Source organism: Microtus pennsylvanicus, chromosome 4 (assembly GCF_037038515.1).
Source record: "Microtus pennsylvanicus isolate mMicPen1 chromosome 4, mMicPen1.hap1, whole genome shotgun sequence".
NCBI lineage: Eukaryota > Metazoa > Chordata > Mammalia > Rodentia > Cricetidae > Microtus > Microtus pennsylvanicus.
The window spans coordinates 108341338-108368173 of NC_134582.1; the positions used below are offsets into that span (position 1 = coordinate 108341338).

Sequence of the window (26836 nt, forward strand, 5' to 3'; positions counted from 1 at the left end):
TCTCCCGTGAGCCATGTATGTTCAGCACTGCACGGCAGAGTCTACGGTCTGCATTACCCCCGTTTTACAGCGGAGGGAAGTGAAACTAGGTAACACTACATAGCTCACTTAAACCCACCGCTAACTAAACTGAAAGGGGAGCCAGTGCTGCCGCTCTCAGGATCCAGGCCCCACGCTCTTTGCCCTGAACCAATGTCTTCCCCATGACTGTTTCTCCTAACAGTGCGTAAGGAGAAAGCTGGTGCTGCTCCTCTTCAATCGTGTATGCCACGGCTTCATCAGACAACCTGGTGCCACAGTCACAACAAAAGCCACATTGCTAGCTAGCTCCTAAAAGCTTGTTCTGCTGAAGCCAAAGAAAACTAACAGTTTCCCGTTTACTTTACTACTCCAAGTATGCATGTCTGACGTTCTGTGATCCTTAGAGCCATGCAGAATGAAACCGTTCTTCTCGGAGAAGTCTCCTCTTGAGGAACGAGGTTTCCACAAGAACCTTAGAAATGGTTTTGAAAGCTGGCGTCAGCTTCGCTTCCCTCTCTCTTCTTCAAAATGATAAGTGTCCTCTACCAGAGAGAACGCGTCAGCAATCTCTAAAGTACTACTGGCTGCAGCTGATGACACCACGCCCTCAACTAAATGATCGGCTTTCTCCAGTTGTTTGCCCAGGGCTTACTGCTCTGCTCTGCTGCATGGTGATCCATGGACCCTGTACGGAGAGCACCCACTGAAGCAGGGAGTTCCCTGTAAAAAGAAGATCAAGGTCCACAAGAAGCCCCTTCTCAAGGCAACGCACACTGTAATGGACATTCAGTTTACTCTACCTTCCTGCTAGCATTGACCACGTAGGAAGCTCGGAGCCTCTAGCATACAGTTGTCTCCTGCTGGAATGGCATTAGCCTTCTCCCTTGGCCTGAATCCTAGCACACATAGGGCAGGGCTGTGCAACCTTCTATTAGTTCCTTAGTACTCATGGGAAAATGAATGTCACAATGCACAAAGAAAAACTGCCGACTGAACATATTGACTAGTATCCCCTAATTTAGCCCATGGAAAATCGTTCCCAAAGATTCTGGCTTCCATTGAATAAATGATAAACTCCTCATCAACAGATATTGGTATCAGCAAGCTGGGTGAGACCTTGAAGACTGATTATTTTAATAACATGGCCAAAAGTATATGTGTGTATATATATATAAGACACACACACACACACACACACATATATATATATATATATACATATATATATATGTCTTACAAGTAACAAAAATAACACAATATAGCAATATGGAGAAACTTATAGACATGACTTTCAAATACAGCTTGTCACATAAATAACCTGTCCTCTAATGAGTGTCTAAAGTCAATGCTATTTAGAACTGGGCTTCCCAACTGTGGTGACCACCAGACAAATCTACTTCAACCTGGGGGTCTCTTAGAACATTCTGTTTTCAATTTGCAAAACAATAGCACACCCTAAAACAGTTACTATTAAGTTAAATTTAGTTACAGAATAAATGGGGGGAAAATCCAACTTATCAACAGACTGTTAATTTATCCAATAAATATTTATTCAAGCCTGGTTGCTGCTGCGCCATACAGGAAACCAGGGAGATGAAGAAGAACGATGAAGAGGGCATGCCCTCTGTCGTGAGAACGCTCAGAACAAGCGGGCATTTCCAACCTCTCTGTTTTTGTTTCCTTACAGGATCTAAATGCCGTGACCTCAGGCTTCAGCGAAATATTTACATCTCTCAGTCAGGAGGCTGGAAGCCTAAAAGAGTTAGACGCCTATGTGGCCACGTTCTGGGGAAGGACCTCCTCCAGCTGGGACACTGGAAACCTCAGAGAGATGAAGAGGGTTCTCTGGGCTCCCTACCTGCAGGACCCCATCACTCTCAATGCCCTACCTTCCAGCACTGTGACGTCAGCAGTTATTATTTTACGGTATGGACTACGGTGGTGCAGAGGTGGTGGGATAGGAAACACCTAATGTGGCTGTTGCTGAAAACCATTTATATGACTTTTATAAATTTTTCTTCTTTAGTTTTTCATTATAGTTCCTAGAATACCTGGGACACAGCAGACAGTAGATGAGGATCTGCTGAATGAACAAACAGCACCAGCTTTGCCAACTGCTTTATGTGACTGTTAGCAAGTTATCACGGGTCTTTGATTTTTCCACGTCTAAAATGTGTTAAAAGAATAAGACTATGTCCTAAATGGGTTTTTCATAGAATATAAAGTAAGTTTAATTGGAGGAGGGAAAAAGGTTATGGTTAAACAAGGTCGAAAACCACTAATATTACAGAAAACAAAAATTCGACTGTAAGCTCCCACATCCTCAGCATGTTGAGGTAGAGAATTTCCCCAAGGGTGTCCTACGTGGCCTACCACTCTGATAGGGCGACAAGCCCTTGGTAGACAGGGGGCTCCAGAGCAAGTCTGAGGTTTCTAGCACCTGCAACAGTTTAGGACACTTTGTTAGCCCTGAATAAATATTGCCCCTATGGGCTTTTCTAATCCCTTAACAAAGGAATTAATCTTAAAGGTCGACTTTGATGCTAGCTGCTGCCACTGGGTTTGGGTGGACGGAGCTGCTACCCATTTTCCCATTCAGCCTGGAGAAGGCTGTGGTCCATGGAAGTTACTCACTGTCATCTAGGGGACAAGAATAATAGTAATAAAATGATGTATTATAAAGAAATCACTTTATCCTCCCCAAGCAAATGCTCCACAGAGGACAAGAGATTCATGCTAACCAGCAAATCTGTCTGTCCCTCCCCAGCCTCCTTGCTTTGGCTGAGTGACATCAGTGCTTCCCAAACTCTCCTTGGAACATCATTTCGCAGACGAATTATATTTGGTATGCCTCTTAAAATTACCGTAGCCTAGCCTTATCTCACACAAGAAGTCAGTGAAATCCTAGATTTAATGTGCTTGCTATACTTTTTCAAACACACAGGACAACGAATAAAGAATTGCATAAGCATGCTTTAAAAGTCAGTCTCGCCAGGCGGCGGTGGCGCACGCCTTTAATCCCAGCACTTGAGAGGCAGAGGCAGGGGGATCTCTAAGTTCGAGGCTAACCTGGTCCAAGAGCTAGTTCTATTACAAGCTCCAAAGCTAAAAAAAAAAATAAAGAAAGAAGGAAAGAAAGAAAGAAAGAAAGAAAGAAAGAAAGAAAGAAAGAAAGAAAGAAAGAAAGAGGAAGGGGAAGGAAGAGAAAAAAGAAAAAAGTCAGTCTCGGTGTCTAACCCATTTTCTTCATATTCTGAAAATATCAACTTGAGATTTCCATCCAAAACCTTGCCACCGATGTGTGTGCATCTCTTCTGAAAATTCAAACTCACCTTTGAAACCTGTCCCAGGCAATACAGTGGCCCAGAGCACCTAGGGGTCCTCCTTAGAAGCTATATCAACTCATTTAACACCTGGCATCACTATTGTTTGGTTCTTGAATGTCCCCCACAGGCCGTTGTTGTCAGCCTGTGACATGAGCAGGTGGTGGGAGAACCTGAAGAACAGCCTTGAGGAAGAAAACAACTCACTGAGGCACACCTTGAAGGGGACATGGAGACTTGAGCAGTGGAGGTGGCTGCTGCTGCTGCTGCTGCTGCTGCTGCTGCTGCTTCCTGCTTCCTGCTGCTGCTGCTGCTGCTGCTGCTGCTGCTGCTGCTGCTGCTGCTGCTGCTGCTGCTTGATGCTGCTGCTTTCTCTTCCCTCCCCTACCTCCCTTCCCCCATCCCTTCCCTCTGTTTTCTGGCTGCCCAGACAGCTCTGTTCTGCTGTGTGTTTCCAGCTTTATTATGTTGCTTTCCCCAAGCCAAAATGCAACTGGCTCAAATCACTATGGTCAACACCTCTCAAAATGTGAGCCACAGTGAACCTTTCCCCCTTCAGTGGATTGTCACAGGCATTTGCCACATGACAGCTGATGAACAAAGTCCCAGAAATGACTCATGGGGTTTTAAAGAAAGAATGCCATGCCCAGCTCTCCCTTAAGCTCAAATACTTCAATCATTTTCCTGTCAAGCAAATTAACATATGTAATTATTTGGAATTAAATGGTTTGAATAAATGAGCAGGTTTTCTGAAGTCCAGTTGACAGAATAAAGCAGCATCTCTGTAATGTGCTAAATTCGCTGAGAGATGAGGCATTTTGAAAAATTTTGTGCATGTGTTCATGAGGGCACACACGCATGCATGTGTGTGTGTCCCCATGTCATCCTCGGTCACTCTCTGTGGTAGTCTGAATGGGAATGGGCTCATATATTTGAATACTTAGAGAATGCACTATTTGAAAGGATTAAGGTGTGTGATCTTGTTGGAGAAGGTGTGACTTCGTTGGGGGAAGTATGCCACTGGGGTTGGGCTTTGAGGTTTCAAAAGCCCAAGTCAGTCCCAGAGTGTCTTTTCACTTCCTGCTGCCTGCAGATGGATGGAGACACAGGACTCTCAGTTCCTTCTCCGGCACCATGTCTGCCTGCATGCTGCCATGCTTCCTGCCAGGCAGATAAGGGACTGACTGAACCTCTGAAACTGTGAGCCAGTCCCAATTAAATGCTTTCCTTTATAAGAGTTGCCAATGTCATGGCATCTCTTCACAGCAATGGAGCACTGACTAAGACATCTTGTTTTAGATATTTTTGCTTTCATATTTACTGTATAAGTGTCTCGCCTGCATGTATGCATACACATCGCATGAGAACAATGCTCGCAGAGAAGAGGAGGGAATTAGGAACCCTGTAACCAGAGATGGTGTTTTTGTTTTATTGGGTTTTTTTTTTTACAAAATATTTAATTTATTAAGCATCCATTTATTTAATCCACCAACCTCACAATGCTATTATTAACCCCATTTTACAGGTTAGGAAATAGAGGCACAGTGGGACCAATTACCTTGCTTTAAAATCCCACAGAAATAGACAGAACTGTGCTACGTACACAAGCCACCAACCCCAGTCTGCTTAACCACTGACATGGCATTTTTGTAATCTGCATTTAGAACTTTTTCAAATTCTAAAATTCACAAAATGCAAGCAATAAATATGATGGCACCTGGCCAAGAAGGAGACCTCTCTTCCCCAGCAAACGCCTATGCTGTGGAGACCTGATCACCAGAAAGAACGACACCGGTCACCTCCCCACTACAGCAGCCAGACTGTCAGAGCTCACACCGATAGATGGTCACTCTGCTTCAGATGTCCACAAAAACCATAAAGACGAATAATTATTACCAAACTAGTCATATCTAAATTGACCTAGGATGGTATTTTGCATGCATTTTACAGACTCCAAATATTTAGCCCCTCTGTGAGTAAAAAATGAGTGTAAGTATAGATGATAATATCTTTGCTTTTAACTGCAATTATTCCAAAGCCCTTTTAATAGCTGCCACTTACCCACTTCCAGCCTGCAGCAAATTATAGTTCAAGGAGACAGGAGCTGACAGCTCTTTCTCCTGTGAGTGGCAGGCTCCTCCATTGCAGAAAGGACCCTAAGCCTTCATTTAGGTCTATCCACCCTGGGCACACAAATGGTGCCACAGGGAACAATAACAACATTACCCAGGCTAGTCTGCTGACCCAAAGAAGCACCCAATAGGGATTTACCAATATGAAAGATGCACACAGTGGAGATGGGGGGGGGGGGGTGAATTTGTTCGAAAGGAATTAATAAGGAGACATTATTAATATTATAAACTTCATCTTCTGAGGACACAGAGCCCAGGGAACAGAGAACTGGGTCAAAGACACAGTATCCATAAAAAATAAATTATTTTCCAAGCTAAATTAGTACCTAATAAAAGAAAAAATACTGAATGATCACTTTTGGCACTTAGGAAATGGTACAGCATGTCTCCAAATATTAAAATTATATGAATGCAAAAATAACGTGTAAGAGCTTGCAAAACTCAAAGTAACAAGCCCTGTTATGTTGCCCGCTAGTGGCTATGGCTACATGGTAATGTATTTCAGACAGGGACTGGGCAGAACCAGTTAACGAACATGTGTACACTCGGTGCCCAGAGTTTCTGTCATCTGAACAGTGATCAGGACCCAGATTCTCAAGATGAAATTCATTTCTACAAGGCTGGCTGTTTTTCAAGTTAACACACAGTCTAAAGATCAAAACAATAAAATGAAAAGGCGCATTAGAAAGACCTCTAGGAAATACATTTCACACTTTGTGTTTTCAAAAATCCAAAGACTTGACAGATAAAAGGAGAGCAACATACAAACTGATCGCTGCTCAGAAGATGAACATTTTACTTTTTAATTAACATTCTGTCCTTAATGCAGAAGCAAAACACAGACATGGCATTTATGTCTTCAAGGGAAGTGTTACCTTTCCCCCCTCAGGCTCTCTCTATTCTCTTTCGAATGTGTTTAAATTTTAGAAGCAGCCTTGGCAATGTGTGGAGCTCCGTTACGCAAACAGCGTGGGATGGTGCCACCCAGAAGCGTGTGGAAGAGTGTGTGCGTGGGAGTACACAAGGAAGTCAGTCTTCCTCCTCCCAGGGAGGTTCCGACCATCTAGGGGAGGACTTGGGCACACACTGTAGGCTCCTTTTCAATGGGGCAAGAGAGGTTTGGAGGAAGGAATGCCAGTTATAATGTGGAGTTGCACAGCAAAACACCTAGTTTAAGATGTCAGCACCTCACCTGCCTTTACCCCCAGGGCCTTCCCTCCACGAGTGAGAAGCAGCAGTCTGCACAGCCTGCACACCTCAGTGGGCAATTCCAAATACATTAGCATTTCAAAACATTTCACTGTTTTATTGTTTAATGGGGCTGGGGTCCCCTGCTAGGTAATTGCTTCACTGAGCTACACCCATTGTCCAACCTGGAACACTTCAGTCTTTCCTAGAGGTGATGCAGTGGCGGAGATATGGTTTAAGTGTGCCCTCTAAAGTGTCCACATTGGAAGCTTGGTGCCCAACGTGGTGATGCTAAAGTGTTCGGACCTTTAAGAGGTCTCTGGGGTCATCGACCTTGGAAGGGATTAATACAGTTCTCACAGCTGAGTTCTGGTTTTCTGCCATGCATCCCTGTTTCTGGGGGTGGCATCTTCCACAGACCTTCACCACAGCCACACCGTGGCTCTGAACCTCCAGAACTGTGAACTAAGCAAAACCATTTTCATCACAGACTATTCAGAACAGATGTCTCATCACAGTAACACAGCATGGCTGAACACAGACAGGAAGAGGCAAGGAAAGGGCTGGTCAGTTTCAACCCTCTCCCATTTAGCCATCTTTGAGAATCTCCTGGTGGTTAGAGGCTCTTTGCCAAGCAATGGGGTGCACAGTAGATTAGATGACTGGCAGGATACCGTGGGTAGAGTCACGTGCTCCCAGGCCAGCTGTGGAAATGAGGAAGTGGCTAAGCATAAGCAGTTTACTTTTTCTTTCTTTTCGTTTTCCTTTTCTACACAGAAGCATGAAACAACCCACTAGGGAAAACTGCCTGTTTACAAGGTCAGCACAGCTTCATGAAGAAGACCCTGAAGATAAAAGCAGGTAGAAAAAGGGATGAAGGAAGGAAAATCTAGAAATCACTCAGAGATCTGCAAAGGCGGCTTCTTACAATGGTCACCTGGGGTTCTGCATAACGTGAATGCTAGGAACTCTCCCTGAATCAGAATTTCTGGTGCCAAGATTCAAATTTAACCTTCCACCTGCTGTGTGGGATCTGGTGTGCTCGGTGAGTTCTTTGGTGACTTCTTGCTCCCAAGCAGCTGACCAGTCTACAGCTTCCTCCTTGCCACCCATCAGCCTTGTCTAGCTGCCTCCCTCAACATTCCCAGCTAAGGGGGCCATGAAGCAGGACACAGACAACACTCAGTGGCAGCCCTGACATTAGGACCTCTTCACCCCAAATTCAGTGCTTCAGCACTGGACACCAGAGAGCTCCAAGAGCAGGACTACCCACTAAGCACACCTTGGCCTCCTGACTCAGCCTGCAGGACAACATCAACCAAAGACACTGGCTGTGCCCCTGACTACTCTTCCTTCTCTGGGAAGGCAAATCACTCCACTGGCTCGCATTGAGTGCTCAAGGAATAACTAGATGAATGACATCCATAATGGGGCTCACAACAGTCCTCAGAGCATCAGGGGCATATGAGGGGGGTGGTGTTTGTCCCACTCAGACTCGGGAAGCAAAGTCTGGTTCTAGAAAAGCCAGCAAACTTGAGATTCACATCATTATGCAAAGAGCAGAAAATGCTGTGAATTTTTTGATTGTCATAAGCTGTTCAGTGACAATGACATTTCTTTCTTCCTGAAATTAAAATACCATGTGTTTCAGACTGCCAACAGACTTTAAGAACATAGGAAAATAGTCAGAAATGGTCTGTGCTGTGAGCCCACCAGTGACTTCTAACATAATGGGGTTAAATGTGTGGCCACACACGAAGTGTTAGCCACAAATTTTTAGAGGTTAGGTTAAATATATATTTTTTCTTACATATGCTTTGAGTAATTGAAAATACACATACATACATACTTATATAGCAAATATACCTTCTGCAAATCCAAAGAGCTCTCCTGTTCATTGATGATACTTTTCTTTTATCTTGACCACACATGGGCATAACTTTATGTATACACAAGCAAACCAGACTTTTAAAAGCTTATAAATTGACCCTAAACAGGTGACAGATGATTCCAACCAGGATCTGTTTAAGTCGGGATCCTCAAAGATGTTTAAAGGGAGTCCATGACAGAGTCACCAGGTGAGGTCTCCCAAAATGCGTAGCAGTGTCAGCACTGCAAAGGGAAAAGTGTAGCTCGCGCAGGCCTGAAGGTCTGCTAGGTGATCGTGGTAGTCTAGAAAGAGGGGAAGTCTGGGAAATCACAATTATTTGGACATGATCTAAGACCAATCCCCAAGGGTGATTTAAAATTTAATCCCACTGCAAAGGGATAAGGGAGTAGAAAGTTAATCTAACGGTGGTTTCTAAAGGTAAGGAGATGATTAGAATTAGGTCACAGGGTGGTTGTTTCACGGGAGAGGCCAAAAGAGACGCGTGTATACTTTCTTTCTCTTCCCAGCATAGAAATCGGCAGACATACCAGATGCAGGCTCAACCTTGCATGCCAGAACTGTGAGACAAAAGAAACATCTTTATGAAGTTGCCTAGCCTTGGGCATTCTCTTACAGTAATGAGGAAAGAGACTAACACAAAAGTCTACAGAATGCTCACTTGGTCTGTATGAACAGAAAAGCGCAAGCTCAGGTTAACAAAGGGCAAGCCTGAACCATAAGAACAAAGTGTGGGCCTCTCGACCAGTTCCCAGTGCAGACCCAGAAAGAAAGGCAAGGTCAGTTTCCTTTGAAAACGAATGCTACTCTGCTGCCAGAACCGTGGCCTGCCAGAGTCTCTCTGCTCGGGATGTACACACACAGTGTTTGCGCCCAGATTGTCTGGGTATCGGAGAAAAGGAACGAGTCTGGCCTTTCAGGGACTACTGGACAATGGCTTTGATGACAGTAATTCCAGAGACCCAAGAGCCCGCTGTGGCCCTAGCCAGAGAAGGAGCTTATGGAGGCCAAGTGGTCTGTGGAGTCTTGGCTCAGGCCTCTCTTTCTGTGGGTCCCTGAAACCATCCTTTGGCTATTTCTTCATTTCTGGAGTGAACAATTAAAGCAGACATCTTCAGCGACTGGCAGCACCCGTATGCCAAGGAGGCAAGGGGTTGTCTGTTTTTCTGCAGGGGGAAAACTATCTGGAGAGGGCTGGCACATGTGGTGCCGAAACCCAGGTCTGCTCTGTCCCTTTCAGAGAGAAGGCAGAACATCTAAGTTGCAAGTTGCTATGTGGGCACTATTTGGTTTCACAGAAATGGGCTCAGCTCAGCACTTGGACATCAGGATAAATCATTCCAACAAGGAAGAGCCCAGGCAACTATCAAATTTCAATTGCTAGCTGAAAACCCTGATAACTGCTCCAGATATAATATGCAATTATAGCCCAGAAACATAAATTATCAAGGCCGTGGTCCTTTCAGAATATAATAAATGAAGTGTGGGCAACCACATATGTGGTAAAGATCCCAACCCCCAGACTGTGTCACAAATGCCTGATCACCCGCAGGAGCTAGGGAAGAATGAAGAAGAAGGAAAAAGAAATCAGACTCTCCAAGTTCAGCCCTGGCTGTCCTCAGGACAAAGGTGAAGAGGCCAGAAGAGCTACAGTCTGACCCATAAAAAGCTCTGACATTCTTGCCAGTTGTGGTCTTCTCTGTTTATGCCCCCAAGGACTCTGTATGACTAGGAGATAATCACAGGGAGGCAAGCAAGTACTGACCGCTTCAGCTGAAGTAACACAATAGCAGAAGGGCGGAGCTCTCTGCTGGCAAGCTCCAAGTCTGGCAGAGATCTGGACCCAGTGGAAGGACACCACAGTGTTAACTGAGGCCTCCAGGGGATTGGACGCTCCACAGCCAATACATGTGCTTCCCCACATCTGACACCATCTCTGACCCACAGCCAGAAGCTCTTCTGTCACAGTGACCTCAGGCAAGACTAGTCTTCAACAAATTTGGGGACAAGGAGAGTCACATGCCAGTCATTCCTGAATGTACTGCTCCTGGGGCCCTGACTCAGACACATCCAAAAAGGCATCTGAAAGTCTGTCCCGAGATTCCTGTAAAAGAACACGGAGCACACGCATACGTGGCTAACGATGCTTCCTTCGACACAGGCCCACGGGTACCTCTTAGGGGCTTACTTAAAAACTCCAGGTTACTAGGGGGAAAGTCATTAGCCAGAAAACAAGGTGACAGGAGCACTGCCAGCACAGAGACAAGTGTGTCCAGGGACCCAGTGCTAGGGAATGCCGGAAGGCTCCAAGAGAAGGGGACCACCTAGTGGCACCATGTGGACCAGAGGGAGATGTGCACCCAGGCACTTCTGAGACCCTCTTCGTGACCACCCCTAGAGACTACAGGATCCTTTCTGTGTGGCTTCTCTTCTGCCTGACATTTGCCCTTCACTTTCATCTCTCTCTGATTACAGCTAAGCAGGAAATCTGAGTTCTGCTACCTGCTTGATGCAGATCTATGTGCAGCCCGGTCTCTGTCCCTCTGGACAAGCATAGAAAACAGGAAAGTAAAAGAGAGACCATGCCCCTCCCCAACTAATTTTCACTGTGTCCCTGGTCCTCCACGCCTGCACACAGCTCTCTATTGTGGCAATTGTGAACTGAGCGTGCCGGGTATAGTGAGATCAGCTTCCTACTGCAGGGCAAATCCGGTCATATCCAGAGAGGAGCCTCTCCTCTCCTTCACCACCCAGGCCTCTCCGCCCCACACCTGCCTGTCAGCTGAATCCAGGACTCACGGAGAAGGGTTCTCACTAAGCACCAACAAAATGAAAAGATCGCAAACACAGACGGAGTGAGCCAGAGTGAGGCATAAAGCTAAGAAAAGAGCCACACAGGAAAGGATTAGAAAATAAATGAGAAGAAACTTGAGGGATTTAGAATCCATTTCAAGTGCACTGGAAGAAAATCCCTCCAGAATGGGAAAGGAGCCCAGGCTGAAACCTGGACAGCCTCTGGTCCCACCCTCTGCCCACTGCACGCTGAGGTTTGGACTTGTCTGTCCGGATTCTCTTCTCAGTTCCTACCAGAACAGCACTTCTCTCAAACTGGAGCCTGTTCCTCTCTATCAGAACCAGCCAGAGCTGGCTGAGATGCAGTTTTTGGGTCCCCAAAAGTCTGAGGCCTTCTGAAAGCCAAGAGCCGCAGAGTCGAGTCCACTCTCATTCCTAAGGGCTGCCATGCCCACACTGACTCATTCTTTAAATGGCTGCTTAAACGCTGAAGGATTTAAACTAATGACTAAATTGATTCTTTTAGAAATTGTTGGATTCTAAAAGTAGTAATAGCAGTCATATTGTGACCAAAATGAAATGATGTACGGTTTATACCCTGAAGCCAGGAAGGGCTTTTCACAGCAGAGATGTTACCCTGTCACTCCTCAGGGAAAAGACACGGGTGACCTCTCACTGCCCTGTAGATAAGGGTCCAGACCCACAGTCCCCCTCAGCCTGCCTCCCAATTTAACATAGGGCTACAATTCTCCCGGCCCGAGAATTCGGGACTTCAGTTCCTAAAAAACCAAAGCTCTTTTCACTGCCTTTGGCAAGAACACCTCTTTTTCTCCCAGTAAAATCCCTTCCCCATCCCCCATGCTGGCAGGACTAATGCTCCTATAGAACCCTCACAGCACCAATAACTTCACATCACATTCCTCGATCCATTTGAAATGTCCCGCACAGGGGCTAGGGAGATGTTTCACTGGGTAAGAACATTTGCTATTCTTACAGAAGACATGGTGTTCCATTCCCAGTACCCATACAATGGCTCACAACCAAACACAACTTCGCTTCCAGAAGATCCCATGCCCCCTTCTAGACCTCTGCAGGCACCAGGCCTGCATATGATGCACAGCCATGCATGCAACCAAAACACTCATACACATAGAATAAAATAAAAAAATTAAAAATGTTTATCAATATATAGCTTTGGAACCCGATGACCAATACATTTCTCGCCTAGAATTGTATGTGTGTTTGCATGTTTGCATCTGTGTTCTGGTGCAGAGCTGGTGCTCAATAAATATATGTGAGTAAACACGTGAATTTAAAAGAAACTCCAAATCAAACACTGGGGGTGTATGTGGACTGAGAAGCAATTAAGGATTTAAACTAGCTGGGCATGGTGGCACACACCTTTAATCTCAGCACTCAGGAGGCAAAAGCAAGCAGATCTCTGAGTTTAAGGTCAGCCTGGTCTACAAAGTGAGTTCCAGGATAGTTAGGGCTACCACAGAGAAATGTTGTCTCAGGAGAAGAAGAAGAAGAAGAAGAGGAGGAAGAGGAGGAGGAGGAGGAGGAAGAGGAAGGAGGAGGAGGAGGAAGAGGAGAAGGAGAGGAAGGAGGAAGAGGAGGAGGAGGAGGAGGAGAAGGAGAGGAAGGAGGAGGAGGAGGAGGAGGACGAGGAGGACGAGGACGAGGACGAGGACGAGGACGAGGACGAGGAGGAGGAGGAGTGCATGTATTCTCTTTCCCGGAAGCCGAAGCCTCTGTCACTGGTTTGTTGACTGATCGGTCAGAGATGCCACAGTGACCTCTTTGCTGCATATGGCCCTACACACTCTCTTTGCATGTGTTTCAAACGAATGGGCCCCGTTCTTCCCAAACAATTTCTAGATTTACCACTGTTAAAGCTGGTATTAGGCCATTTCTCTGGGCCTTGGTCTGATCTGGTTATGAACCTTTCAGTAAGCTATCCACTACTGATAGAGATATGGACATTGAAATAAAAGCTGATGTGGAAATCTCCACAGGGACTTCTTACAAGTCTTCATGGTCTAGGAATTTTCATCGTATACCTTCATATTCTAAATTTATTAGCAGCACATTGGAAAAGATTTTCAATAAACTTCAGGCAGCAATAATTACAACAAAATGTCCACCAGGAACAACGTCTTCTGGGAACAGGAATGGCCATTCTGCCCTTGCAGGCAGCTGGCGACAGCTGGGGTGATGGCCTTAGGAAGTGACTGCTCTTCTACATGCTCCTGAGGTAGTAAGACTCTTCAGACAAATGGCTCCTCATCTATGGTCACCAAGTGCTCTGACCCACGCCACATAGCATTCCAAAGCTACATGCTCAACCAAAACAAAACTGAATGTCAGAAACTGAGGGGACACTGACAGCTGGCAAGAGCCTCTTAAAATATACTGCAGACAAGGGCACAACTGGAAAGAGAGAAAGGGAGTCAAGGTGCTTGGAATCTTTAAACTGCTGGCTATGTTGTATGAGTAGAATTCCTGTTTCCACAGACTTCCTATATTTTATGACACAGGCCTTTCCATGAGTCTTTAAATATGTTTGCCACTGGATTCTCTTCCTAGCAATGCACCAAGCCTGACAGGCAGTAAGGAACCACTGCTGCATAACTCCTGCAGAGGCCGGAGGATCTGCGCCACTCTACCTGGGAATAACAGCAGCGAAGGGCTGAATTCTCTTTTTCTTTCTTTTTTATTTATTTATTTGTTTTTTTGGGGGGACAGGGTTTCTTTGTGTAACACCTCTGGCTGTCCTGGAACTCATTTTGTAGACCAGGCTGGCCTCAAACTCAAAGAGATCCACCTGCCTCTGCCTCCCAAGAGTTGGGATTAAAGGCATGCACCGCCAACACCACCTGGCTAAAATTTTTGTATACTGAAGATAGTATGTAATTTGTTGGTGGCTTTTCATGACTGCAGTCATGTCTCACTTCCAAAGTAAAGTCTACAGAAGTTCTTTCGTTTGAACATTCCCCTCTCAAGCCTATGCTTCAATTCATGACAGCTAATGTCTACACTGAGGTTTGTCTTTCTTTCAATCCACTCACAAAAGCCATTGCTAAATGACTACTTAATGGATACAGGAGCTACTGTGTAAGACTTTAGTATGCTAGCTGCTGCCTTCCTAGAGAAACTTACCGAGCAGAGTAGGAACCCAAACAAACAATGACCAGAGCTACTGAATAGAAATGAAAACCATGGCACTGGCTTAAAGTGGACATTGAATGAAATGTTCTCCACGGAATACTTTGAACAGTGAGAAAGCTGGTACAACTAATTATACTGGTACTTCAGCGCTTTTGTGGGTCTGTCCCGTTGGGCCATGGTCCTCCTCTTCTTCTCTTTCTATCTTATGCTTTGAATGACTTTGATTCTGGTTGCTAGTCTAATGATCCAGCTCAGGTTAAAGAAGAAAGCTGAACCTTTTACACCCACCCACATTCCATTGACACTTTAAGCAGTCACTTCCTTCCCAGAAGGTTGTAAGTGATTCAAAGGGGACACTTATAAAGTGTCTGGGGACCACTGAGTTTCCTTTACAAACAATGCAATCATATAAAACCCAGTTCATCCGAATTCAATACCTGTCCATTGCTACTCACTAGGACCCAACTAAGTAACTTGGGAGTTTCTCACAGAGCTCCTGCCTGTAGCAGGACAGATATAAACAGCCCTTTTTGAGAAAGTGAGAACCAAGGGATGGGGAAGAGGCCCAAACAACAGCCTCCAGTCTCTATCCCCAGTGGCTCAGCAATGAAGTGAAATCCCATGTTAGCTGAAATTGAACTAGAGATACGTATCAACTTACATGGGTTTGTGTTTGAATTCACCAAATTCGCAGCATCGTCTATTATGTTGGTTCCTTTCAATCACAAAGGATGATGTTTATCTGAATATGGCAGTTTTACACTTCTGTTTCTGAAGCAAAGATGTATGAAGCAAAGTCTAGTTGAGTATTTAAGAGGAATGGCTCAGGCCTCTTAAAGAAAATTAAATAATCAATGTAAGTCTTTAAATAAGTGTAGCGAGATTTGGGTGTTAAAAACCTGCATAGAAACTACTGATATTGGGGGAGTGGGATGGTTGAGATGGAAGAAGGGCAGATATGGGAGCAGGGAAGAAGACATCTTAGTTAAGGGAGCCATTTTAGGGTTGGCAAGAGACTTGGATCTAGAAGGATTCCTAGGTGTCCACAGGAATGTCCCCAGCTAGGACCCTGGGCAGTGGAGGAGAGGGTGCCTAAACTGGCCCTGCCCCATAGAGTGATGACTATCTTGAATATCACCATAGAACCTTCGTCTGGCAAGAAATGGAGATAGAGACAGAGACCCACATTGGAGCACTGGACTGAGCTCCCAAAGTCCAGTTGAAGAGCATAAGGAGGGAGAATATGAGCAAGCAAGTCAGGTTGGTCTACCCACTGAGACAGTATGCCTGATCTAATGGGCGCTCACCAAATCCAGCTGGACTGGGAATTAACGAGCATCTGATCAAACTGGACTCTCTGAATGTAGCTGACAATTGGGGCCAACTGAGAAGCCAATGATAATGGTACTGGGATTTGTCTCTACTGCATGTACTGGCTTTTGGGGAACCTATTCTATTTGGATGCACACCTTCCTAAGCCTGGATGGAGGAGGTGGGCCTTGGACTTCCCACAGGGCAGGGTACCCTGCCCTCTCTTAGGACTGGAGGGGGAAGGGGGAGGGTGAGTGGGGGAGTGGGAGGGAAATGGGAGGAGAGGAGGAAGTGGAAATTGTGAATGGTATTATTTATAAAGCAATAAAAAAAGAAAGTAAAAAAAGAAACAACTACTAACAGAGATGTCATCGACAACAAGTAAACCAATGCACCAAACCCACTTTAAAGTCAATATTAAAGCTGCCAGGTCAGCAGCTCCAGAGACTGCAGATTTGCATTAAACCACCTGACGGATGTGAAAACTGAGGCAGAGGAAGACAATGAACTTCCCCTACCCAGCTGACACTGAAAAACCAGCTAGAATCCTCAATTAACAAGGGCCAGTTTGTTTAGTTCCAAACTTCAAAAACCGTTCTTTTTCCCTTTCCCAAATCCAATCAGTCACCAAGTCCTCCATTTGTTTCCATCAGTGGGTGGCCGCGACATCAGGACTGCATACTGCCCCCTACTCGTCTGCTCTGGCTGGGAGCCAGCTGTGGGATCTCAGATGGGTAGTGGGGGTGGGGCCGCCTTCCGCTAGCAAGCTCACTGTTGTGTTTATTTATTCCTCTCCCCAAGACTGGGTGTTTATTTGGGCAGGTCTAGAGGACAGAAGCTGACAAGGTGCCTTCCTTAGTTTCTCCTGCCTGCCGTAGTAGCTCATCTTCTGTCCAGGCTGCAATGGGACAGAGTCCTTATCAAACCTGGATGGCTGCTGGCTTTCTTTTCCATCCAACCCAAGGTCTAGCTCCCAGCAGAACTGACTCCAGGCCTCCCCCCCAAACAATCCCCCACCACGGACTGCTGAACTCCTGGAGCAATCTTTCCTTAAGTTTTCTAGATCTTTCCCAAACCTGTGTACGTCTTCCCCCATGACCGGCAAACCTGCAGTACTGGTAGTCACAATTATCTCTTAACTGACTTCCTTCTCACTCATCCGTTCCTAGCAAAGCTCCAGATGTGGAGTGCCTTGACCACAGCTGCAATGGCTGTGGCGTGGCTGACTGATGGAAGCCTGGCTGAATGAAGAAGGGGTGAAGTTCTGTGATGGGCTAAGGCCAGCAATAACAGTGCAATTTAAGTCTTTATAGGCATTTAAGATCCGTGTGTGTGTGTGTGTGTGTGCATTCTGTTCAAATGCTGAGAACAGAACTCAAGCCTTTGTCCAAAGTTATCACTCAACTATGTCACACCCCTCTCTGCTTTTTAAAATATAATTTAAAAATCAAGTTTTTCTATGCTTCTTTTATGCAAATCCAGGCACATATTTTTCAAAAACTCTATAAACAGAAGAACAGTGATTGAGAAAACGGTGCCTATGAATCTAAGTCACTCGCTGAGTGGAGTGGGTCCAAAGAGGATGGAAATGTGTTCATTCCTTGAGAAACACTTTGCTTTAACACGGTTCCCAGTCGGTGAAGGTGGCAAGTGTTGGAGAAAATAGAATTTAGCAGCTAGCATCATCATTACTCTGCTTCAAAGGACCCTGCATTATGAGGTGAGGTGTGCTTGTGTGTGCGTGCGTGTGTGTGTGCGTGCATGTGTGTACGTGACACTTACTAGTTACTACAGGAAAGATTAGGTCCCATTTCCCCAAGCCAAAATGTTGAACTAGTAGTCCTTCCACCAAGTAGCACATAACTGGAGTAATTAAGGTACCAGTCCACTACAAAAATCTAGGGCATGAGGGCATGGTAGGGCAGAGTGGTGTGAGGGTGGGCAAGAATCAAGTTGAAACCAGCCTTACTGAGTGTTATTGGAATTCACTCTTCACTCAGCCAAAAATGTGCAGTCTAACCAAAGTACTCCACTGGCTCAACTTCCCAAGCCACACGTCTTCTGAAGGCCACAGGCAACGCCAGCTGTGGTTTATACATTTGGGTTAAAGAGCCCCAAAACAGAAAAAAAAAATATTTTGAAATACATTATACTTCAAAATGAAGAGTAATTGTGTGTAGCAGCCTGGAAAATATATCTCATGCAGTACACTGAGCCACTGAACCCCAGAGCACAGAACTCTGGTGCTCCAAATGCAATCTCAAACTGAAAATAAAAGGTACAAAGGGCGGAAGGAAGGGTGGAGGGTTGCTACCAGGCTGTGACTCGCAGGAGGCTGCTGCCTTGGGAAAGCACAGCTAACGTATAAGCCAGCGATAGTTCCATGCAGTCTAAGCCTCTAGCTATCGCTCTGGACACTAGAAAAGCCAGGGGAGGCAAATAAAAGGTTGACATGTAATTACGTAAGAAAATAATGTCATAAGATTACACAAAATCTAATACACTGAGAGGAAAGGACTTCATTTAAGCCAATACCTTTTAAGTTTCACCGTGACCTGCCACAAGGTCCTAGCACACTGATGGAACTTCCATATCCATTCCCGGCTGACCGGCCAAGGCGCATTTGCCAAGCCCAGGAGCAGACACCGTCCTCTGTCCTCAGTTACTGGACTCCAAGCAGCCATTTCTTGACCTTGTGACGAGGCCTCTGGCTGAGCCAAGCTGACAGCTCCTCACCACCCTGCTCCATTCATTTACCCTCTAACGATTGTGTAAAGGTTACAGAGAAGGCAGTAACCAGTCGTCAAAATCAAAACCTCAAGGAAACTGGGACAGAAACTTGCTTTTTAGCTTTCTTCTGCCCAGGCTACAGGATGGACACTTAAGTCAGACTTGGGAAGATAATTGTCATTTAGCAGCGAGGGAAGCTAGGGGGAAACTAAGGCAAATGAATGAACATAGTGAGTGAGTTCCCCGTCTGTGTGTCCACTGTCTTAGGCTTCAGGGAATAACCAGGGGCCGAAAGCTGGGACACTTATACCTGCTGTTGAAAGTCTAGTATCAGATGCTCAGATTGCACGCAGATGTTCTGATCTCAGGAAACAAAGCAGAGGTTCTTCACCAAGAAGGGGAGGGGAAGGGAAGACTGGGGTTGGCCCCTGAACCACAGACTTACCAACTGTAGAGACAGTTTTGGTTGTTCTCAACTGAGTGGGACTGTTGGGACCTAGTGAATAGAGACCAGGGAAGCTGGTGGGCATCCAGAAAAGGGAAAGTTCTCAATGGAAACAATTATCCACTTCAAATGACAATGGCCCCAAGGCTGAGACTACCCAAAATATAAGGGGACAACAAAAGGGGAAATGGTCTGTAAGTAGAAAAGAAGAACAGCAGCAACCTCTGCATTGCCCAAGAAGAGGCATCCTGCTTATGGGCTCAGGTCTCCGGCTCCCCAGGGGTGTTATTCCATGGGAAGAAGTAGCAAAGCTGTGACAAACGGACAAGAACACCATGAAGAATATTCCCATCAACTGGTTCCCTCCCAATGGGTTCCACAATTATGCCTGCGCCATAAGTCATCTGCATGTTGGCTAAAGATATGTTTCCGTTGATAAAGACATCTCTCTCTCTCTCAAAAAATTGCCTCACCCTCCAACTCATCCTCCAATATTGTGACCTTGGCTTATAGTTGTGTGAGAGCCCACAGATGGATCTAGATTCAAGGATAAGGGCAACTTGAGAATGAAATATCCAGAGAGGGATGAACTCTGAAATTCTCTATTTCAGTGGTAGGAGAGATAGCCCAAGCTAGATGTCATGGTCTCCTGAGACACATCCATCTGAATTAAAGGGATTTCTTCTGTTCGTTTTCTTTTTAAGGCACTGAGGGTCAAACCTAAGGCCTCACCTAGGCCAAGCACATGTTATACCACAAAGCAGTACCCCTATCTGAACTAAGGGCATATCTTATTTCTTTTCTATTTAAAAAAAATTGCACTGGGTATGCCATAGGGAAAAGTGTCAGCCAAGCCATGGAAAAAGTCACACCAAGCTCATGAGCCAATCCGGCACGCTGCTCCATAATGCTTTACCTGGGTACCCTTCCCCCGGCCCACTGCTGCTTCTCCGGAAGTATCACCCACCCAGCACAGCTGTCCTAGAGTAAACAGTGAGTTGCCAGCATTTCCTACTCAGGAAAGCTGTGCTCCCTACATTAACCGTTAGAACTAAAATAGCCCAACTGTAGCTTCGTTGCCTAAAACCGAAGTTCCAATTATAATCTTGCTCAGATTCTGGAAACCAAAGTTTGTGGGGGCCCAGAACATGGAGGAGCATCTTTTTCTATTTATACATGTGACTAATTTCTCCACTCAGCACTGGGCCAGGTTGTTGCTGTGGCTAATTCCGTTTGATGAGACAGCATTCCCTCACCCACGTATATTCCCACCTCAGTACTTAACTGTTTGCCTCACTTTAGGCTGCTGAGAAAATTCTGCTCCAGTCGTACCTGCACCAATGGAGGGCTGAAGCACGCGGAGTTAATTTAATCACTGATTGTGGCAGGGTTTGGCAGGCTTCAGGGCTGCTTGCCACAGATAAGTTGCCATTGTTAACACTCAGACAACCTAGATTATCCAGGAAATTGAGCACAGCAGCCAGTGTGCGCCCGGGGTACGCCGACTGGCTCTGGTGAACCTAAAAGCACTATGCTGCGAGCTGGAACGCTTTCCAGGGCCACACATGTCACAGAAGCCTCACCCTGTCTGCATGGCTGGCCTTCATGACCCTTCTGATTTGGACACTGTGGAAGTTCTTGGCCTTTCACTTTGTTCTTTGGCTAGCCAGTCTTCAACCCAAGCCAGCAGGAATACCTAATCTAATTATCCATCACAGTGCTGTTAGGCTACTACCAAAACAGAAAGGTTGCCCCTGCAAATCTCCAAAAGTAATCAGAATCATGTACACGGAGACTACCAGGGGTAAAACTGGAAAGGAAAGGTTCAGGAGAGCACATTTCCAAAAGCTCAAAGCTAGCACACGCCAGAAAACGGTAGGTACTTTTGATTTCCCTCTGAGTACAGCAAGAGCTACTAAGGATGGACGGCTTGACTCAGCACCTATGCAGGCAAGAGCTGGTCACTTGGGTCCCCTGTCGCTCTAAGACATCGGGGCCTGGCACAACGCTGACTTCTATAAACACTAAGGTTTTTAGGGTGAAGTCAAAGGCCCACACTGCACGTGATTCACTTAGAAACAGCACCTTTCATAAGAAATTAAACTACCAGTATTTTGTAGAAGGGAAACTGCTAGACACTTCTGAAAGCGTGGCCCTGTGGATTCATCAGAATTCCTGACAAGTTGGTGAAAAAAAATTCTCACAATCTCTAAGATTATTAAAGCAAACTTTAAAAACTTAAACCCGTATGGAACTACATATTCAGTACTAAAGATCTGTTCTGTGTGTCTTTAAGGGCAGAACCCATGACCTGGTGCATGCTTGCTAGCATATATATACACCCCTGAACTATACATGCTCCCCCACCTCCTGCCCTTGTTTCTATGGAGCGGCATATTGCTATGTATTTCTAGCAGGTCATGAACTAACTAGTAACTGAGAGGCTTGCCTCTAAGACCCTTTGGCCTCAACTTCCTCAGAAGGCTGGCCTTCTGCTTCCTTCAGTTTGAGTTTTAGACGGCTGATATGGACCTGCTAAGTGGGTCTCGGGCTCTCCTCCTGGGCTGAACCTGAAGCAAACAAAGCCCTGTGTTCGTTGACTTGAACCGAGTTACACAACTCTTGCAAGCAAACACTTGAGGCTTTGTAAGGCAGAAGGGTTTAGTAATCTCCCACCTTCTCCACATTCAACAGGATGTCTACACCAAGCTATCTCTTTTGGATGGCTGCAGGCATTAACCAATAAAACAGCGGCCCACTGTTCCGGAGCAGGATGGCAAATACTATTCTAATAGGAACGGCCCTTCTGAAGCTTCAGCGCTGGACCAGGTGATGAAGCAAGCACTCATGCGCTGGCGCACCACCTGCCCTCCCCCACCACATCCTCTGGGCCTGAACTTCAAAGCCCTCCCTTCCTGCACACACCTCCCCACCCACATCACACCAAATACCCAAAGCAAGCAAATTGCTTGAGAACAGTCAAGTGCTGACTTCTCGTTGGTACTGAAGTCTCAGAACTGCTTCCAAGCCAGCAGCTCTTACAGAAGCCCCTCATCCGCCTGCTTCTTTTTCATCTTCTCCCTTTCCAAGGGCTTTTTCTTGCTTCTTTCCTTCGTCTGTCTTCCCGATTTTCCCTCTGCCTCCCTCTCCTGGCCCTGCTAGCAACCGCTACTCCTCTGCCTTCAATTCAGCTCCATCTCTGTGAAAGAGGGAGGAACGGGTACACATGTGGAACTCTCGCTGCTTCAGCTAATGCCCGTCCTCCAGAGGAGTATTTCCTTGACTTAAAGCAGCATGGGCTTTGAAAAGACATCCTCCGAGCGGGGAGGTGCTATAGCAGATCGGGAGCAGTTGGGCTTTTAGTCAAGTGCCCGGCTTTTTATACCCTGCCCCAAGCCATGTCCTCTCTGTATCTCTCCTCGGCCTGCAGTTCTGAGGAAGGGCTCTAACAGGACTGAGGAGGCTCTGAAATAACAGTGGCAGAGCAGGGAGAAGGGGACTAGGGTAGAGTAAAAGCCTGGCTTCCTACTCGGCACTGATACTGTGTGATTTTTCTCAGTATGTTTTCCCAGTGGCCTCGGCCAGCATGGGCAACTCCCTATCTGCCAGCCAACAAAATACTGACTGAGCACATCGCAACCCTGTGCTGGGAGTTATCTAGATCTGTGAACAAGGTCACCAGCCTGCTCAAACTTCCATCCTCATGGGAGAGACAATAAGAAATAAACAGGTGGATATGTAATGCCAAGGAGTAATAAACACTGAGAAGGAAACCTGGGTAACACTAGAGGACCCGGGACAGCTGTCCACAAAGGCCTTTTAAACTGACACCTGAGCAGAGAGCCTTAAAGGAAGCAAAGGATGAGTCATGAGGACATGTGAGGGAAAGCTCCCCAGGCAGAACAGTACGTGCAAAGGTCCTGGGGAGAGAAAACAGTAAAGAAAAATGTCAGGAAGTCAGAATTGCTGCAGTTAACAAGGACACACCACTGTGCGGACATGGCAGCCCATCTAGGACCACCCACCCTGAGGCCAATGACTATTTAGGCACAGAGTCTCCACAGACAGCGGTCTTCCCAGCTTCCTATCCCCCAGATTTCTCCGGCTTACTCTTCCTCCTCACCAGGAGTCCTCACAGTTGGGGTCATCCTGTCAGCTGACCACTCCATCTAACTTTAACAAAAACCGAATAGCAAACGCAGTAAGAGAGGCCATAAGCACATTTATTCACAATTCTGAAGCGATAGCGAATGTACCATAGTGAAGAGCAGAAGATCAAAAGGGCAGCGAGGGAGGGAGGGAAAGACGGAGGGAGCGAGAGAGGGCAGCCAAGAAGAAATGAGTATGGAGTCTTCGTCACAAGCCTGCAAGTGACCTGGCGCTAAACTCACAAGGATCCCCAGTCCTGTAAATTGAGGAGTGGAAATAGTAAACCTTGAAATAACCTTGGAGAGCTGCAAAAGAGGTGAGACACGTGGAGACCATGATCAGAAGCCTCTAATAGACCCTCTCTGCAGCCAGCTTTCCCAACCTAAGAGTCATTACAAATAAACAGGATCCTCCAGTCCCACGTTGCTCTCAAAGATTTTGGTATGTAAACGCTGACTGATTATTTTTATTTTGTACATCAAAAAAAAAAAACGAAAACAAAAACAAAACAAAATTCAGAAATTCTTCCCCGGTTTCCACCAAAATTCCAACAACCCCCTCTCTGTTTCTCAGGCCAGAGGCAGGCGGCCCACAGTCTCTGGGTGCATTTCATGGAGCTCAATGTGCCTCGGGAGCTGTCCAGAGGCCCCCGGAGCTGTCCCTGCTTGTGGCCAAACTCTGCAGCGTCAGGTCAATCCAGGTCCCACAACCCGTGCTCCAGCTGCCTAGTTCAAAGGGCCCAAGGCAAGAGAGTCAGTAGAAGTGAGCCCCCACCCCCGAGGGGCAATGGGAAAGAACACCCCCCGCGAGCGCAATGACGCGCGCGAACACACACACACACACACACACACACACACACACACACACACGCCTGGCGCGCGCCCGCGGCACAACACGGACTTCCCAACCCCACACAAGCGCACCACGGCTCGTTGAGTTCTGGGTTTCCTCTTCCTCAAAGCCGCGGGGCTACCGCGATGCGGAGCTCGCTCTCTCCCTCCCCAGCGCCTCACGCCCGCCGATCTCCGGGAAAGGCGCCCGGTCCGCCCTCTCCCACGCCAGCCTCTCCATCGAAGCCCCCCGCCACCCTCCCTCCCGGGCCCCACAGGGAAGCCCCGCGTGGCCCCGGGAGGCGGGTCTTCACCAGCGAACGCTCGCAGGGGTCCCCGCCGCCCGTCGCGCCCCAGCCCGGGAGCGCGCTCTCCGGGGGTCCCCTCCCATCTGCGACGCCCAAGCGAGCCCCGGAGTCTTCGCCGCCCACCGCGACTGGGCGCAGCCTCCAGTCTCTCCGGCCCCACTACTGCTGGCCGCAAGGTCCCGGTGCACTCTGCTAGGTCCCAGCACCCCTACGCCGGTGGCGCAGCCCTCCGGCGCCCCCTCCAGCCGACCCTGCCCGGACCACCTCCGCGGGTCCCGGCTGTGAGTCCCACTCCGGAGCTGCCCCCAGTGTCCACTGCCCCCGTGCCTCTAGTCACTCGGGACCCCCCTCTGCCTAGACCTCCCAACTGCAGCGCGCCCGCAGTCTCCGCCCGCCCGCACCGCGGGGCCCCGGGAGGAAACAAAAGTGTCTCGGCGGCGCCCTCGTCTTGCCCCGGCCCCCGCCCGGGCCGCCGAGGTCAGCGAGCTGGGCGCCGCGCCAGCCCTGAAAACTTTACGAACCTGCCCGGGGTCGCAGGACGCGGTTACGAGGGCTCCCAGGGGCCGGAACGCCGGGGCGGGGGCCGTAGACCGGTGCCCGAGGTTCTGTCGCCCCTCTCGGGGCCGTGGACGGCGGTGGCTCTGCCTCTATCTCGTGCCCATCCTCGCCCGCCGCCGCTGCCCGAACGCACGCACTTACACTCGGGTCGCCGGCCGCTGCCGCCGGCTGCCGCTGCTCTCACTTCCTCTTCCTTCCTCCTGCTGGCCAGAGACACATCTTGCATCTAGGAGCATCCCGCGAGCTGCCGCGAACTCTCCTCCTGGGCAGACGCTGCGGAGTTGCCGCCGCCGCCCCCGGCACCTGCGCGCGGACACGCGTGGTTGGCGCGTTTGCTTCCCGCCCCCGCACTGCTTCCAGCCTCCCTGTAAGGTGACTAGGGCCCGGTGCCTACGAGTTTTTGAAGTCCTTATACTTAAAAAGAGGGGAATGTCACACAGTATGCATACTTCTGCTCTGCTATAAATAGTGTGTACTGAGCATGACTTCTCTGATGAGCTCACAAACCGTGCTTTACAGTCACTAATTAACTCCGTCACCCTCCTAGCGCCACCTCTGGGGTACCCTTTTTATAAGCTTTCATTTTGAACAGCTTTTTGAGATTTTCCACCGAAGGGGAAACTTCGGTGGGCTGATTTAAAACAATTAATTTCTCTAAGAAGCTCCCCGTATATTTTATTTCTTGACACATTTTGTCGTGGGCAGCAAGGCAAAAATGACAGCCCGTTTCCTTCTCCTTCATTACCTATGAATTTACTGTAGTCAAAAGTACCAGGATTCCTTCAGTGAAGCCAGAGATTCTCTTGTGTGGTACATCATGGCATGAAGCAACATGTACTACTCTGAATTTGTTATTTATGGTTATTTTATTATTATTGAAATCACGCAGTCCTACTTCAGTAGTTTTCAAAGAAGAAATCAAACACAGCTAACTCCCAGTCTAGGAGGCAGGAGGGAAATGACAGTTGGAAAGTTCAGAAGCACCTGTCCTGTTGGAATTCTGCACTCTCTGAGGGAGCCGCTGTGCCTGCCCTCATCTCTAGAAAAGGAGAGGAGCTGGGAATACACTCCAGAATCTAAAGCAAAGAGCAATGCTCTCTTTAAGATTAATCCCAAGAAGAGTGAACTGGGCTTGGTATGTAAATTAAGATTGTTTTAAAAATTAAAAAAAGGTTAGTCACAGAAATATTTAAATATGAACCCTGTGCTAACTGTCCATTAGCACCCATTGGGTACTTTACATGAAAAATAAAATAACCCATTGTTTTTATAATGATTTTATCATTTAGTGAACAAAAGTTCCACAGTTTATATGTAATAAATCAGTGAGATAGTATATCAAGTTAGGATATACGTGTATAATTAAAATTAATTCCACCACTTTATTTATTTGTTTGTTTGTTTGAATATTTAGATTTTTGAGACAGGGTTTCTCTGTGTAGTCCTGGCTCTTTCACTCTGTAGCCCAGGCTGTCATCAAACCCATAAAGATCCACCTGCCTCTGCCTCCCCAGTGCTGGGATTAAAGGCATGTGCCATCACCACCTGGCCTCACCAGTTTATTTTTATTGAATTTTTTCATAAAATATATTCTAATCATCCTTTTCCCCTCCCCAGACTCCTGAGAGACTCCCCACCTTCCCACCGACCCAACTCCACGCCATTTCTTTTTCTCTTGCTTTAAAAAATAAGCAACCAAAATAAGAAAACAAAACATAATAACCAAACCAATAATAATACCAAAATAAACAGGAAACACACAGTTATATTTAAAAACATAAAAATACAAAAATGAAAAGCAAAACATACAAGCAAAAAACAATAAGACAAAAAAATGTCCAAACAAAGCAATTTGAGACAAAAAGTCTACAAAGCATTGAGTTTATTCTGTGTTGGCCATCTATTGCTAGGCATGGGGCCTACCCTGAAGAGTTAGTATACGCGGTGATACTCCACTGGAGAAAAATAATTTTCCTTTGGAAACAGGAG

The 26836-nt window shown here is 46.9% G+C and overlaps 1 protein-coding gene across 5 annotated transcripts in view; it reads right to left on the minus strand.

Annotated features, from left to right (window-relative positions):
• Positions 1–25324, minus strand: part of Elmo1 (engulfment and cell motility 1) — a 532076-nt gene extending 506752 nt beyond the window's left edge. Inside the window, exon 1 of one of the 5 annotated variants that reach the window (XM_075970127.1) lies at positions 24989–25324. The gene's annotated coding sequence lies outside the window, so the exon portion shown is untranslated. Of the gene's footprint in view, positions 1–24810 lie in introns of all 5 variants that reach the window. The other 4 variants (XM_075970130.1, XM_075970129.1, XM_075970126.1 and 1 more) reach the window with 4 other exon arrangements.
• Positions 25325–26836: the final 1512 nt, after the last annotated feature.